Source organism: Chiloscyllium plagiosum, unplaced genomic scaffold (assembly GCF_037043375.1).
Source record: "Chiloscyllium plagiosum isolate Xiang-an unplaced genomic scaffold, Cpla_swu_hap1 HiC_scaffold_34, whole genome shotgun sequence".
Classification (NCBI taxonomy): Eukaryota; Metazoa; Chordata; class Chondrichthyes; order Orectolobiformes; family Hemiscylliidae; genus Chiloscyllium; species Chiloscyllium plagiosum.
The window spans coordinates 46984568-46999452 of NW_028270172.1; the positions used below are offsets into that span (position 1 = coordinate 46984568).

The following is a 14885-nucleotide window of genomic DNA, read 5'->3' on the forward strand; positions in this document are numbered from 1 at the left end:
CTGGGTGCGTAAAATGAACTGCCAGCAGTGGTAGTAGCGTCAGATACATTAGGGATATTTCAGTGAGTCTTGGATAGGCACATGAAAGTTAGTGTAATGAAGGGTATGTAGGTTAGTCTGATCTTAAAGAGTAGGATAAAAGACCAGCACAATATCAAGGGCCAAAGGGCCTCTGTTCTTTGGAAGAGGAGTGGAGTTGAGGATTAACAGATCAGCCATGTTCTAATTGAATGAGGGAGTAGACTCAATGGGCCAAATTACCTATTCCTGATACTACATCTTACTGTATGATTTTCTTAATATATTTTTATTAAGAAAAAATAGATTTTTAATTATTACAAATACAAAACAATGCAATTCAAAACAGTACAAAAATAATACAAAAACTAAACCCAACTAATAAAAAACATTCCCCAACCCATCCTCCTGTATGAATGTATAAACATATATAGAGAAGTATAAACTTAAAAAAACCTAAACTAGCTATTTAACTAAACAAATAAATAGTAATAACTCAGCCCAGCCAAACAAAACACTCATACATTCACAGTTCCTCCTCCCCGGATATTGGACTCATGAAACACAATCGTTACGGCTATATAAAAGCCCTCGTTAATGTGGCAGATAAATCTGTGTTCAGGTATTTCAAAAAGGGTTGCCATGTCTTGTAAAAATTCTCAGTTTTGTGGTGTACCATATTTGTGAGAAAATCCAGGGGAATATGCTCCATAACAATCTTCCACCAACCCGACAGGCCTGGGGGGGTTTCTGATATCCAACCTAGCAAGACGTTCTTCCTTGCCCAGAATGTAAGAATATTGAAAAGTTTTGCCTTATGCACATCTGCAAGAAATACAATGGGTAGGCCCAAAAGGAGAGAAATAGGGTCCTTCTCCACCCCTACACCTAAAATCCTCTCCATTGCGCCCACCACAGCGCTCCAATAAGTTTGAAGCCTGTCACAAGACCAAAGACAATGGGTAAGAGTGCCCGTGCAGACCTTACACTTGGGACATGCTGAAGATACCCCTGGTTTAAATTTTGACAAACGGTCTGGGGCTAAGTGGACCCTGTGGAGAATCTTCAACTGTAAAGCATGGGTCCTATAGCAAATTGATATCTTCCTTGCATTCTTCCAAATATCCTCCCATGCCTCTGAAGAAACTTCAACACCCAGCTCTCTTTTCCACATCTTGCAGAGTCAATCAGACTCATCTGAGGTGGCACCCCCCAATTGGTGATATAAAGTACTGTCAGAATGTACTCTTAGCCCTTAGTACCCCTCTTTCTATGTCAGATTTGTAGGGATCTGTCAAAAGTATGGTCTTTTTTTGAATAAAATCCCTAACTTGAAAAAAATGAAAGCGGTCTCTATTAGGTAACTTGTACTTCCGTACTAACTGATCGAAGGACATCATTACGTCTCCCTCAAATAAATCACCCATGCAAGATATACCCCTAGCTGTCCAACTTTTAAATCCTGAATCTATCATACCTGGTTGAAAACCCAGCATACCCACTAAAGATGTAAACAAAGATGTTTTGCCAATATTACCTTCCCTCTGCCGAATTGCCCTCCATGCTTTAACGGTATTGATGACTATTGGGTTATGGCAATATTCCCTAACTGTCCTCACCTTGTCCAAAAACAGCAAACAGGTAAGGGGGCACCTTGCCTGGGAGGTTTCGATATCTAGCCATATTGAAAGAGGGTCCCCACAAACCCAATCACTCACGTAGGTCAAAAGCGAGCTTAATTGGTAATTTTTAATGTCTGGAAGGTCTACTCCCCCCAATCTGTGAGGCAACTGCAGTTTGGCTAATTTAATGAGGGGCCGTTTACGGTGCCAGATAAAGGAATTGACCAACTGTTCAGTCTCCTGAGTGTTTGTTTATTGAAAATCGGGGGAGCATCCGTATAGGGTATAGCAAACGAGGGAGAATATTCATCTTAATAAGTGCTATCTGACCCTACCACGAGACTGGAAGTGCCTCCCATCTTTGGAGATCTTGTTTAATTTTTTCAAATAATTGAGTAAAATTGGCTTTGAACAGCCAATCCAGAACTGGAGTAATGAATATGCCCAAATACACAACACCCCCCTGTGACCATCTAAATGGGAATCTATAGTCACGCTCAAGAGCCAACTCTTTCGTAAGACCACTCATATGCATAGCCTCTGATTTAGCAAAATTAATCTTATACCCTGAAAAAGCACCAAACGCGTGAATGCATTGTATCAGGCAAGGCACTGAAACTGCTGGATTTGTCAGGAAAATTAGAACATCATCTGCATACAGTGAGGTCTTATGTAATTTTGACCCCACTTCTGTAGCTGATATATTGAGATCCCCATGAATGGCCTCTGCCAACGGTTCAATCACCAACGTAAAAAGTAATGGTGAAATGGGACAGCCCTGCCGGCTGCCCTGAGAAATATTAAAATTGCTTGATCTCTAAAAAAAGGATTCCATTTTGGTCTGCCCCTCCTCAGAATTCTCAGACTGATATAACTTAGAGTAGAATCTCTGGAACGCCACATTAATCTTTTTAGAATCACATGTTAGGTTCCCAGACCCTTCCCTAATCACTGTAATGGTTTGTAGGGCACTTCTCTTTCTAGCAAGGTATGCTAAGTATTTGCCTGGCTTGTCACCATGCTCATATGACCTTTGCTTTGCAAAAGCCAGCTCCTTCTTTGCCATCTGCGTGAGCACGGAAATAATGTAGACTGCAGTGCCGTAATCCTCTGTAGTTTGACTAACGAGGGTCTGTCAAAATAGGCCTTCTCGGCTGCCTTCAACCGTGCTTCAAGGAGACGTTGCTGCTCACCCTTCTGCCGCTTCCTACTGGTGGAATATGAAATAACTAACCCTCTGGCATAAGCTTTGGCAGTTTCCCAGAGAACAGATGAGCTGTCAACCGAGCCTATGTTGATGTCTAGGAGTGCCCGAAATTCACTAGAGAAATACTCCACAAACTTACTGTCCATGAGAATAAAGAGGTCCATTTGCCAGTACCTTGAATCCACAGTAATCCTTAATCTTAACCATGAGGTACACTGGAGCATGATCAGAGATGGCAATATTACCAATCATACAGGATGCCACCAGATCCAGGGTTACCGCAGGGGTCAGAAAACAAAAATCAATCAATCCTTGCGTGACATCTATGCGGATTGGAGAAAAACGTGAAATCCCTACCTGTAGGGTGGAGACACCTCCAGATGTCCACCAACCCTAATTCCCCACACTAACCCAATCACTGTTTAATTTGTGCAGAGGGTATTGAGGGACCTTTAGGCAACTTGTCTACTGTGGAGTCCATGAGGCAGTTAAAATCTCCCCCTATAATGATGTGCCGAGACTTGAGACTTATCAGTTTAGAAAAAACATCTACCAAGAATTTAAGAGGATGAGCTGGGGGACCATAAACATTTAAAATACCATATTCTTGCCCATTTATCAAGGCTTTAAGAATTACAAACCTCCCGTATGTGTCTTTAAAACATTCCAACAATTTAAATGAGAGATTTTTCCTAACCAATATAGCCAGTCCCCTACTTCTAGTATTAAATGATGAAAAATATACTCAGTCAAAACCATTCTGTCCTCATTTCAGATGCTCCTTGTCATCTAAATGTGTCACCTGTAACAAAGCAATATCCACTTTCTCCTTTCTAAGACTCAAGAGTACCTTCTTCTTCTTAATTGGTGAGCGACTTCCCTTGATATTCCAGGGACACCATTTAATCAAATCATTAGCCATAATCTTCTGCAATTACATTTAAATTCCAGAGAGGAGGAACCCGAACCACAAATTGCTGAGCCTTAGTGTCGCATGGTCCACCAAATATAAAAACTACATAAACTAAAACCACCACATTTAACAAACATACAAAATTATTAAAAATAAAAAAACAACAAAAACCAGAAAACAAGCCAACATATAAAGCGCCAATAGCACTGAGTAGGGGAACTCACCCCCAGCCCAGAGGGGGCAACTACCCATCCCGAACTGCCCATAAATATGCATCTAACCATCTCAACCACCTTCATGTCTCCCAGCGAGAGCCACATCGCAAGCATAAGCTAAAAAGAATATACACCCCATAGACTATCAATATGAATAAAAAAACATTATTTTATTAAAAAAGGGAATAAATACTCCACCCATCCTTTGGTATGTCCTAACTTAGAAATTTAAAATGTACATCTTAACCACCGCCAGACATAGTTTGAACCAAATTATTATCAATAGAGGAAAAAAAAAGGGGGAAAAACAAAGCTCCAACCGGATTTCCTCCATTTCTTTTACAGAATGATAAACACATACCCAAGCAACAATATTTATACATACTTCAATTGTTTAAATTAGGTTAGTTTGTCCACAAAGTCTCTTGACTTCTCCGATGTGTCAAAGAGATGCATGGATCCATCTAAGGTGATCCGAAGCACTGCCGCATATCTCAGGGAGTACTGAATCCCAAAGCTCTTTCAGTCTTCTCTTGACACCATCATACGATTCTCGTTTCTGGATCACCGCTGCTGAAAAGTCCTGAAAAAAATGATCTTAGACCCCTCGTAAATTAGGGCCTTTGGATCCTTCCCCTGGAGTCTGGACGCCTCCATTACTCTCTCCTCCCGGTAATGATGGAACTGCACCAGGAAAGGACAAGGGCGTTGACCCAGATTCTCTCCAACACCCCAAGAAATCCTGATGACCTGGGTTGGGCGGGTTAAAGGACCGTCCTGCTCCTGCTGTGATGCGAAGCTCTTGCAGTGTGATCTTCTCAGATCGCCGCCATCTTAGATCCCCTACTGTATGATTTTATTAACAAATTGGAAAATAAAAGAGTAAACAAATATTAGAGAAAATTGTTAAAGAAATGCAAATGAAACCTCCACTTTTGAAGAATAAATAGGAGGAAAATTAATGTGTGCAAAAGGCTGTAGCATATCTGTTAGATAATTAGAACAAATCTGTTATGAATGAAATAGTTGCTGAAAATAATTTTGAAGAAGAAATAAATGTTTTCCAGAGCAAACTAAAGAGCCTACTGAAAGTTTGTTTCTATCAACAAAGGAGAAGTGAAAGAGAAAACCAATAGTCTTCCAAAGTCAAGCTGGGAAACTTATGTGAAAGTCATTTGTATCATATAACATACGTCCAAATGTGAGGAGGAGACCACCTAGTTTGCCATTACGCCAGAAGTATAAAATAGAAGTGCAAATCGTTCAGGATGTTTCTAATTAAACTTTGATGTATTTCACTACATTTGGTGGCCATGAAATACACACAATTGTTGATTTTCTACCCAGATTTTAAAGGGGGCATAAGAAAATTGCAGCCACCGAATGATGTTAATGACATGATGTTTAAATCCTACTAATCCTACTTGGTACATGGACTGGTTTTTACTTAAGTTTGGTTTTTGTATCTTTGCTAAATGGATTTCTGCATTTGTGTAACTGAAAGGATTACCTGTACAGTTTCTAATAAGCTATTTCGAATTTTATAATGATATGGACTTCTTAATATTTTCAAAGTCATTAAAACGAACATTCACTCCAGAAATGCTTTCTCAATTCCAAAGGATGGGTGTGACAATATTGCATTGATTAAAAACCAGCAATCTGAATTGTACTATTCAGGAAACAGAGAGATCCAGAGGCTTGGTACACTTGGGAACAAATGTGGGACTTGTGAAGTTTTCAACCGGTCACCTATAGCAGTTTAAGGTTTACTGAATTTCCAATTTAGACAGTGGAAGCAGTGAGAGAAGAAGGTTGTTACATTCAGAATGCTAGTCAGTCAGGTACTCCGGAGTGGGAAGAAGCTCAGTCCCAAAAAGATACTGCCGCAGCAGACTCCAAGCTGTTAGTACTCAAGTCTAAGAGCACAAGGTACAGCTAATGTTGGGTCAGGTCTCAGGAAAAATATTGGGAGTTATGGGAGTTTGGAAGGAGCCATGTCCCATGAATAGTTCAGAGCAGCTGAGAGCACTTAGAAGGAAGCTCAATATTTGTTTTGTGCAAGTAAGATTACAGCTCAAGAAAAGCAGGACAATACCAGCTTGGTGAAGCCAGTTGTCTGCGATAAACTGAATTGTGCATGTCAATTGGTGCAGAGGTTAAATTTCCAGAATACAGGGGAGCTCATTCCGAACTGGGAAAGTGTATTACCAGAACATGAGCAGCCTTTCATATGGCACATGACAGAGCAGCTTTTAAAGGAGTTCAGCCTCCAGGTCTCCAACAGTGAAGAGCTGAAAACCCTTGTAAAATGTAATGTGATTAATAACGTGCATTATCACTATTGTCTGGAAGGGGTTGCTAAGGCATACATCGGATCTATCCTGATCATAGTTGCTATTTGGATGTGCTCAATGAAGTATTTGACTACAGTTAGCCTGTTACCCATAGTTAACTCAAATAAATTGTATATATAGCAGATTGTATTATTGTCCTATATTTGTATGATAAAGTATATTTTTGTTTGGTCAAAACCATAAAATCTGTGGGTTTTTTCTTTTAGTTAGTACCTGCCTTCTCATACTTTGTGTACTGTAAAATCAGTGAATGGTTCTTAGACAGATTAGATTAGATTTAGATTACATTACAGTGTGGAAACAGGCCCTTCGGCCCAACAAGTCCACACCGACCCGCCGAAGCGCAACCCACCCATACCCCTACATTTACCCCTTATCTAACACTATGGGCAATTTAGTATGGCCAATTCACCTGACCTGCACAGGTTTGGACTGTGGGAGGAAACCAGAGCACCCGGAGGAAACCCACGCAGACACGAGGAGAATATGCAAACTCCACACAGTCAGTCACCTGAGGCGGGAATTGAACCCGGGTCTCTGGCGCTGTGAGGCAGCAGTGCTAACCACTGTGCCACCGTGCTGCCCACTCATTATAATATAAAGATTATAATATAAAGTTGGCAGTCTGGTCAGGGTTTACAACCACTTTCAAAATGGCTTGCTATAAACATCAGCAAAATATAACTTTATGCATATCCGTTGATGGATGCTTATAAATATTTTTTAAAGCTAGGATTCAAAAAGCATCTGAAATTAAAACCATGTTTAAAATAGGTTTCTATGGAACTTGGAAACATGGCCATATTTAAATATCAAAAACAATGAGTCTCTGTAAACATCTGTGTCACATTTTGTAATTATTGACTGTTTGGTCAGTGATTGCCAGATTAGTACTTCCTATATATCAGATTACAATGGAGGTCTGTAATAATGTTCCCGTGGAGCAGCTTTACTAAAACAAACTGAGCAAAGATTGGTTTCCTTGCCTCAGAAAGAGAGTTTAGGTGGAAGTTCAATTTGGCCAGTATTTGAGTCAACAACGTGGTTCATTGACACTTTCCACAATCTCTAAGACAGGGACCATCAGTTCCCCTGGATCTGTACTAGGTTTAGAAGAAAAGAAAAAGGCTTCCAGAAAACCAGAGAGAATTCTAGGAGCGGCAGCAAAGGATGTTGCGTATCAAAAATAAGGGCAGCAGCCAATCCAAAATTAATTGTATCCAGCCATTTGGATTCAGAATACACAAAAGGTAAAGTGCAGGAGGAAAACCTGGAAGTTGTTATAAATCAGTTGATCACCCACTGTCAGTATAAAGATATAAATGATCAATGTGCTAGATTCTGAATCATTAGATATGTGGGTTTTGCAGGCAGGGCCAAAATGCAGTAACAGAAATTTGCATATTACAAACCTTGGAACAGCAAGGATGTTTCTTCAGAAGCCTGTGAAACTCAAGAGTTGAACTTGAGTGCCCACTTACCCCAAAGACCACATAGCTGTTTGTAGCAAAATTCCCAAAGTATTGCATGCAAACATTAGTGATGATCCAAACCCATCACATAACATAAATTGGATTTACAAAGTAGATAAAGATAGGAGATGCCAAGTTTTCTGCACAAAAGTTCTCCTCGGTCAGACACCAAATCCAAAGGAGATTTGCAATTCATTATGTCTGGTGAGAAGGTTATAAAAACAATGTTACTCGTCAAAAATCATTACTTGTTAATAACAAACAAGTAAGAAGGATGAACAAAGGCATTTTTAAAAATACATAAAATAGCAGCAAATTTGCATAGCTGTACCTGAAAAGGAAATGGTTAGATTCTCTCTTGTTGGAGATCATCATTGCTTGGCACTTATATGATACAAGTGTTATTGGCCACTTATTAGCCCAAGCCCAGATGTTGTCCAGGTCTTGCTGCATTTGGTTATGGACTGCTTCAATACCAGGAGTCACAAATGGTGCTGAACATCATGGAATCATCAATGAACATCCTAGCTTTGGCCTTATAATGAAAGGTCATTGATGAAGCAGGTGAAGATGGTTCAGCCTAGGACTCTACCCTGAGGAACTCCGGCAGACATGTCCTGAATTTGAAATGACTGACCTCCAACAACAGACCAATCTTCTGTTGTGTCAGGTATGACTCCAACCACCAAAGAATTTGCACCTGATTCCCATTGACTCCGATTTTGATAGGGCTCCTCAATGCCATACTCACTCAAATACTAGATTGATGGGAAGGGCAGTTAATCTTGCCTCACCTCTGGAGTTTAACTCTTTTGTTCATATTTGGACCAAGGCCATAAGGGGATCAGGAACTGAATGGCTCAGGAAGAACCAAAACTGAACATCAGTGAACAGGTATTGCTGAGCAAGCAATATTAAATGCCACTGTCGATGACACCTTTCATCAATTTGCTGATGATGGAGAGTAGACTTACAACCTGTTTGCACTTTGCACAATTATTGTGATAAACTTAAATTTCTATGTAAAATAGTTAGTAATGTGACACATTAGTTAAACAGTTGTTACTTGTGATTATAATGGAAACTTCCATCGAAATTAAAACTGCTGCTACCTCAGTTTCCATGTTTTCTCCATTCTTATTTTGTTTGAAACATTACTGCACGTCATGTGTTCTCTGTTGCCAAATTAAGATGTTGCTAAGCAAAGTGAATTTATAATTGAACAATAACAGTTAACATATACTTTTGATATGATTAATACTTAGCTTTAAATTTGGTGAGCTCATTGAGCTGCAACATATTATCTTTGCATTTGTTTTCTTGTCTGGATAAAGAAGGAAACCCTGAAAATTTTCAGAATAAATTGTTACAATACGGGGTAAACCCCTCTGCTAATTTAAACTAGACACACGGAAAAGCTCACCTCGCTTGTAATCTGTAAAAGTATGAGTGACAAAGAACTACCAATTCCCACAATTTAAAGAAAAAAATTAACAATTTATTCAGGTTGATGGTAAGTATGTAAGTTAGCTCGCTGAGCTGGAAGATTTGTTTTCAGACGTTTTATCACCATACTAGGTAACATCATCAGTGAGAGTCTCCGGTGAAGTGCTAGTGGTATTCCTGTCTATTTATAAGTCTTGTTTTCCTCAGGTGGGTGATGTCATTTCCGGTTCTTTTTGTTTTAAGGGAAGGTAGATAGGATCTAAATCGATGTGTTTACTGATGGAGTTCTGGTTAGAATGCCATGCCTCTAAGAATTCTCGTGCATATCTTTGTTTCGCCTGTCCTAGGATGTGTGTGTTGTCCCAGTCAAAGGGTGTCCTTCTTTGTCTGTATGTATATCCTGTGACAAGTTTCCTGTTTGTTTATTCCTTATAGTGTTTTTTATAGTTCTTGCATGGTATCTTGTAAATGACGTTAGATTTGCTGGTCATAACTATTTTCTGGTTAAGTGTGTTGGTAGGTTTGTGGGCTACCACGATGCCAAAGGGGTCTGAATAGTCTGGACATGTCTTTGATATACATTACCTTACAACAACTAATTAAACAGCAACTAATGAAACTAAACAATCCATTAGATATTACCAGCAAATCTAACGTCATTTACAAGATACCATGCAAGACCTGTAAAAAACATTACGCCTTGCCACCAGGATACATGAACACCAAACTAGCCACCAAAAGACACAACCCACTATCACTAGTTTCCATACATACAGACAAAGAAGGACACCACTTTGACTGGGACAACACACACATCCTAGGACAGGTGAAACAAAGATATGCACAAGAATTCTTAGAGGCATGGCATTCTAACCAAAACACCATCAGTAAATACATCGATTTAGATCCCATCTACCTTCCCTTGGAAAAAAAATGGAAATGACATCTTCAATCTTAGGAAATCAAGACCTATAAATTAATAGGCGGGACATACCACCTGCGCTTCACTGGAGGCTCTCACTGATGATGTTATCTAGTATGGTGATGAAAGGTCTGAAAACAAATCTTCCAGTTCAACGAGCAAACGTATATATAACTATGTATACTGTAAATATACACATGTAAATATGGTACATATATGTTCCAATACATGTATAGATGTTACATATACTGTAAACTTCCTTTGTCTGATCAATTTATCTATTTCCCACTCTACAACACTATACTGATCTGATAATGGGGGTGGGGGGGGCGGGTTTAAGTTTTACAAAAAAATCAAATTTCAAAACCAGTCAGCTGCATCGATTCTCCTCTGTATCTTCCTCTGTAGATTTTTCTGAGTCTTTGCTTCGGTCTTCTGCTGCAAAGCTTTCAGAGACCGATTCTGTGGGCAGTCTGTGTTTGTTGGCATTTGTTGCCACTCTGGCTAACTGTTCAAAATGCCTGACTTTTATAACCCAAAACATTGGATTGTCTCATTGCTTGATGTTGTGAAAACAGCAAAATTCAAATTCAATCAGATTTTGATATCTTGGGCCATAATTTAAACTGATTGGCCAAATTTGAATTTGTTGTGTACCATAGCAACAGCTCAGCTATTTGTTTCACAGCCAAATGTTACATTTTAAAATTTTTCAGCACACTCGGTGCTTTCCTAGGTCTGTGCCAGCTTTCACTCTCTCTTAAAATACAGTACACACCTACAACTTCATAACATCTCCCCCTGAAGAAAAAATGAACCGTCATAATGAAAAGTTGGCTTAATTCTTTTTCCATTCTTTAACCACATTACCATGACATAGACATAACAACAAAGGTGCTGTTTTTATTACTACCTGTGGCCTACCTACCATTTGGCATGTATGACACGTATGGCAGATGTTAACCACATCCTTGTGCATTCCAGGCCAACAGAAATGTTTTTGTACCTTAGCCTCAGTGTTCCGTAGTTGGTCAGGTGACCTCCTACAGGTAGTTCATGTGCTAACTGTAACTCTTCCTGTCCGTATGCTACCGGCAACACAATCTGGTGCACTTTGGACCATTTTTCCTCTGCACTAACCTGCTGCGGTCTCCATTCTCCTCTGAGGATATTATCTTTCAGATAATAACCCTCAGGAATATCCTCTGCCTCCTTTTTGGAGTACACATCAACATATATATCTTTTATTGTCTTGTCTTTCTGTTGCAAGTCCATTAGCCTTTCAGGACTAAACGACTTCTGTCTGACCACCTATCTGTCCAGGTTTTTCCTGCACCATTATGACAAACAGGGTGTCCTCCAACTGAACCTCAACTCCTTCATCTTTTCTTTTGCTTTAGTTTTTGCTTCATGCTGTGACTTATGATAGTGGGATCTTGTTACTAACACTGGGAAAATACCATGGTTTTGGCTTTTAACTCCTCAGCTTCCTGGTTTTCCTTGGGCTTCTCTACAGCAAGGGGTGTCATTCCTACTTTGGACCCTGCTAAATCATTCCCAAGAACAAACTGGATTCTGGGACTGCCACTCTGTCAATCACTCCCACTGTTATGTCCCCAGTCTTGAGATGGCATTCCAACCAGATGTTACATAGGGGAATGCTAAATTTCTGTCCATCTATCCCACAAGTTACCACTCTCTTGGGTAACAGGTCAGAAAGGGTGCAAATACGATCAACCCCTACTATTAAAGACTGGTTAGATCCAGTATTTCTCAAAATTATTAATTATTGACCTTCTCACCCTGTTCTTTCTGAGTAAACCTTATCCACAGAGACAAATTCTTTACAGAGGTCAGGCACTAACTCCATACCCAGCTCCTGCCTAGGCTGTGCACTCTCATGCAGCACTTCCACTTTTCTTGAGGTTTCCTTTACTATTTTCACCAATGCCACTGGCTTAGCTTCTTTTACCACATCTTTTCCCACATTGCCTTTCTTTAATGACCAGCACAGTGACTTTACGTGTCCCACTTTACACAGTGGAAACACCTGAGGCTTTTCACCTCCTTTCCACCCACATGGGCTTCTTTTTAACCTGTGGTAAATACTTCTCTACACTTTGTTTCAGTGTAGGATCTCCCTTTCTCCCAACTTCTATCCCTCACAAGACAGAATTCTTGCCAGAAGCTTGTCTTATATACCAAGTATTCATCTGCTAACTCTGCTGCTCTTTTACTTCCTGAACTTTCTGTTCATCCACGTGAATTCTTATCATCTCTGGAAATGAGTTTTTAAACTTCTCCATCAAAATAATCTCTTATAGCCTCATAGGTTTTATCTATTTTTAATGGCCGCACCCATCTATCAAAATGACTATGTTTAATTCTTTCGCACTCAACGTAAGTCTGATCTAGTTCCTTCTTTATGTATCTGAACCGCTGTCTATATGCTTCTGGTACCAATTCATAAACACTTTAAATAGCCTGTTTGACCTATTCATAATCTCTTGACCCCCTCACCTGACAGCACTGCAAAAACTTCACTAGCTCTGCCTACAAGTTTAGTCTGAACTAGCATAACCCACAAGTCCTCGAACCACTCCATCTGCTGAGCCAATTTTTGAGATGAAATAAAGAAGGCTTCGACATCTTTCAGTCTGTGGTAGAATTTTGACATATTTGTACATATGTCTCTTTTAATCTCCATCCTGTTAACTTGACTTTGCTGAATAATTCACAACGTCTCAATTTCATATCCTCTCTCTTTTTCTCTCTCCCTTTCTTCTCGCTCTTTCTCTCTCTTTGCTCAGCTAAGAACCTTCTCCCCCTTTCTTTTTCCTCTCTCTGCTCTCTTTCTCTCTTTTTTCTCAGCTAAGACACTACTTTTTCCTCTTTCTCTCTCTCCTCTATCTTTCTCTCTCCTCTCTCTTTGTTTATCTTCTAACTCCATTTGCCTCAATTGTAATTTAAGTTTTTCTAGCTCTACTGCACTTGTCTGTTTCTCTGACACACCCAAGTGTTTGAGTAATTCCCTTACAATTTATGTTTTACTTTTGCCCTTGGTTAAACCCAATTCTAACCTCTTTGCTAAATCTAAGAATATGGTATTTTCTTTCCTTTCTAAACTTTCTTGGCAAATTTGGGAATCATCTTCAAGCCCCAGAACCTCTTAAGCAAGTTTAAGAGCCATTTCTCTCACTTTTAATTTAACCAACCACAAGTAACCAAAATCAAACAAATTGTCTCACCTATGTTTCATTTAAAGATCTGGGACACTAACCTACAAATGTTTAAATCTACTGGGCATTTTTTTGTATCCCAAATCTATTCAAATCTGTCCAAAACTCAGGCTGGATCTGTCTAAACCTGTCCAAATCACAGACCTGAGCCCCCAGACTGTTACAACACGGGGTAAACCCTTCTGCAAATTTAAACCAGGCACACAGAAAAGATCACCTCACCTCTTAATCTGTTAAAGTATGAATGACAAAGAACTACCAAATCCCCCTATTAAAGAAAAAAATTAACAATTTATTCTTTAACTCCAAGAAAAAAAATTAAACAACAACTATCTGCACAGTAAACCTCCTTTGTCTGATTAACTTATCCACCCCTCACTCGACAATGCTGTACTGACCTGTTAGCCGGGACGGGGGGGCAGATGTTTAAGTTTTACAGAAGATTCAAATTTCAAAACCAGTCAGCTGTATCCATTCTCCTCTGAATTTTCCTGTGTAGATTTTTCTGGGTCTTTTCTTCAGTCTTCCACTGCACAGATTTCATTTGAACTTTGAGACCGATTCTGCAGGCAGTCTGTGTTTGTTGGTGCTCTTTGCCGCTTTGGTTAACTGTTCAAAATGCCTGATTTTTATACCCCAAAACATCGGACTGTCTCATTCGTTTGTTGTCATCAAAACAGTAAAATAAAAATTTGATTGGATTTTGGTATCTTGGGGCATAATTTAAACTGATAGGCCAAATTTGAATTTGTTGTGTACCACTGCAACATTTTAGTTATTTGTTTCGCAGTCAAATGTTACATTTTAAAATTTTTCAGCACACTCTGTGCCTTCCTAGGTCTGTGCCAGCTTTTACTCTCTCTTAAAGGTACAGCACACACCTACAACTTCATAACAAATAGAGGGTAAAATTATTTTGTGATGAAAAATCAGATGGAGCCCTGGAAATAAATATATTTGAACCATTGGTACATACTGCTGACATTGTGTGCTAATGATGGTGGCAGTGAATGTTTAAGGCATTGCTGATTAAGTAGACTGCTTTGTGCTGGATGATGTTGACTTCCTTGAGTGATTTTCTAGCTAAACTCATCCAGGTATATAGAGAATATTCCAACATAATCCTAAATTGTGTCTTGTAAACAAGGTGTGAGGAGACAAGTGATTAATGCTCTCCACATAATTCTCAGCTTCTGAAAGGCTTTTGTGGTCATTGTGTTCTGGGTCAATGTTAACCCCAGGATATTAATACACATGAGTTCAGCAACAGTAACTCTATTGAATGTTCAAAGGAGATGGTTAGATTCTCTTTTGTTGGAAACGGTCATTGTCTACACTTCGGGTGGTAATTACTGTATTGGAGTTGCCCTTGCGTTTTTACGGACAGGACATATCTAGGCAATTTTCCATATTGTCAGGTAAACTCAAGTCATTAACATCTGTATTGGAACAACTTATCTAGAAGCGCAGCTAG

The 14885-nt window shown here is 39.4% G+C and overlaps 1 long non-coding RNA gene across 2 annotated transcripts in view; it reads right to left on the reverse strand.

The window, feature by feature from the left end:
- Window positions 1-286: 286 nt before the first annotated feature.
- Window positions 287-14885, reverse strand: part of LOC122564341 (uncharacterized) — a 54964-nt gene continuing 40365 nt past the window's right edge. For both annotated transcript variants that reach the window (XR_015752905.1, XR_015752904.1), the window contains exon 3: window positions 287-4821. This is a non-coding gene — a long non-coding RNA (uncharacterized LOC122564341). The remainder of the gene's footprint in view (window positions 4822-14885) is intronic.